This window comes from Asparagus officinalis, chromosome 5 (assembly GCF_001876935.1).
Source record: "Asparagus officinalis chromosome 5, Aspof.V1, whole genome shotgun sequence".
Lineage (NCBI taxonomy): Eukaryota > Viridiplantae > Streptophyta > Magnoliopsida > Asparagales > Asparagaceae > Asparagus > Asparagus officinalis.
This window is the reverse complement of record NC_033798.1, coordinates 51,583,921-51,586,360: the sequence shown is the minus strand read 5'-3', so window position 1 is coordinate 51,586,360 and position 2,440 is coordinate 51,583,921.

The following is a 2,440-nucleotide window of genomic DNA, read 5'->3' as shown; positions in this document are numbered from 1 at the left end:
TACAACAAGAATCGATAAAAAGTCGGTCTTTTTATAAGACCTTCTCGTGCAACAAAACAAAGATTACAACTTTATCGAAAATAAACACGAGATCCCGTTTTGGTGCGGTCTCGCTTGCGTGGGTTTTTGTGGTCCCCCCCCTTTTGTTTGGCCTTTTCCTCTTTTGTCTTTTGCTCATGGTCCCCCCCTCTTTTAATTCAAAATTCAAAAGAGAAAACCGAATTCTTTCCCCCTCATTTTCGGTTTTGTGTGTTCTTCTTCCCCAAGCTTTTATCCTCCATTGATTCTCTTTCAAGAACCCATTAACCCTTCAAGAGGAGCTCGGATTTTGGGTGCATCCTATTGGCCGAAAGCTTGCTTCTCCAAGTAGGGTTCTCTCCTTCATCTTCAAGCTCAAAGAAAATCCCTTTGATTTGGTAAGTTCTTCTTCACAATCCTCTTATTTTCTTGTAAAGATTGCATCTTTATTCTTGTAGTAGGCAAAGGGGTTGTGTATGCACAATGCCTTGGGGGGGGGTTTGTGCAAAAGAGGTAACATGGCCGAATTTTGGGGGGCTTATTTGCAAAATGGGACTGAAATTCGTGGGGGCTTTTATGCAAAGATGGAACTGAAATTTTGAGGCTTGGATTTCATACCCCTTTGGTAACAATTTGGATGGGTGTTTCATGCAAAAAGACCATACCTCATTGAGGGTTTTATGTGCAAATATGGGGCCGAAAATTTTTTGGGGCTTATTTGCAAAATTGGCCAAAGAATTGGGGTGGTGTTCATGTAATAGAGGACTGAAGTTAGGACCTAGATTACATGCTCATTTGGCCGAAAGTTTGAGGGGTGCTTTAGGCAAAAGGAACAAAAGTTGTTGGTGGGGTTTTTATGCAAAATTGGTCAAATTCTGCGAAAGGGTTTATTTGCAAAATTTAACCAAAATTGTGGGGTACCAGGGGGTGCTATATGATCAGATATGATGACCACGACCCGACCCGGGCATGTCCTTAACCCGAATTTTGGCCCCGAACCGGGTGTGTCCTTGACCTGAATTTTGGCCTTGAACACTAAGGGTATTTTGGGTATTTCACCAAAATTCACCGCGAAAAATGACAATCATTATTTCGCGTGCACGAAATTTGTAGGTTTAACTAGACTTCAATTATGAAATCCTATTTATGTATAGGATTTTAATTAAAGTTCTTAATTTCCCTTTTAAATTTCGTGTATTCATGTTTTAGATTGTACCTGACTTGCTGCTTTTCGTTGCAGATTTGCAATGTCTCCGCGTCGATCTCGACCCCGTAGGAGTCGTTCTCATTCACAGCATAGTGAGGAAGAGGTTCCCTCGACGTCTTCCCCCGTGGCCTCGTTCTTCGGGGGTGAGAATTTATGTAGATTTTTTTTTTTTTTTTTGCATCCCTGATTGACCTCTTTGCGGGTCATGAAGAAAGAACCGATACCTCTCTCGCGGAGGGTAAGGTTTCAGACTTGTTTTGTTTAGCCAATTCAAGTCTTCCGGTATATTGGGGCGATTTTGTGTCGTCCTACACCTTATAGGTCGATGTATGTTACCACGTTATTCACGTGATGATGCATACCGTTCTTCCGGTGTAAGACACTCAAAATCGTCTCTCCAATTATTCCGTGGATGAGCTTATCATTCTTTCTTATGAGCTTTCTGACTCCACCCTTGTGCTTTATTGCAGTGGAGTTTCCTGCGGGCAGCCTTCCTCCTCATGCTAATACCGGTTGTAGCCGGGAGGTCTTCTCTTCGGCTTCCCTCAGGCAGGCTGTTAGCCCACTTCCTCGGTTCGATGGAGACCGTTCAAACGAATCTTGCCGCTTGATACGGGAAGGAGGGCGCCATTGCTTGCGCCAGCTTATCACAGACGCCTCCTTCACCGCTGATTCTACCTCCACTCAAACTTTACAGAAGCCGAGCTTCTTGTTCGGGGATCATGTCGAGGATCCTGCTGCGCTGACCCTTGGCAAGGAGCACTGGATGACTCTTGACGGGGGAGCGTGTTTGTACATCCCTTCGATTCCACGCCAATATTCTTTCAGTCACTTGAAGGGGCAAGCCGTGGAGCGACAGATGTCTTGGCACCTTACTGAAGATGCTGAGCGGGTTCAGTGTGGATACGCCACTTACCATAAGACCCCCGGCTCTAACGGCTATCAGGACGTTCGTGGTCTTCGACCCGGGATTATGGGCCTTGACACTGCACCCCCAGGTGAGGTGTCAGCAGCTGCTCCTACTGTGAGTAACCGTCTAGCTCTTCTGGGGAGACGGTTACCTATACCAAAATACAGATGCTATGGTTGGGCTTCCTCACTAGCCAAGGGGTGGTGGGCACGCATGACCGGTTTTGTCTTAGTGCGTTGGGAGAGGGAACTGAAGAGCAGTGGGTTGTATGCACCTATACGCATGACCGGTTTTGTCTTAGTGCG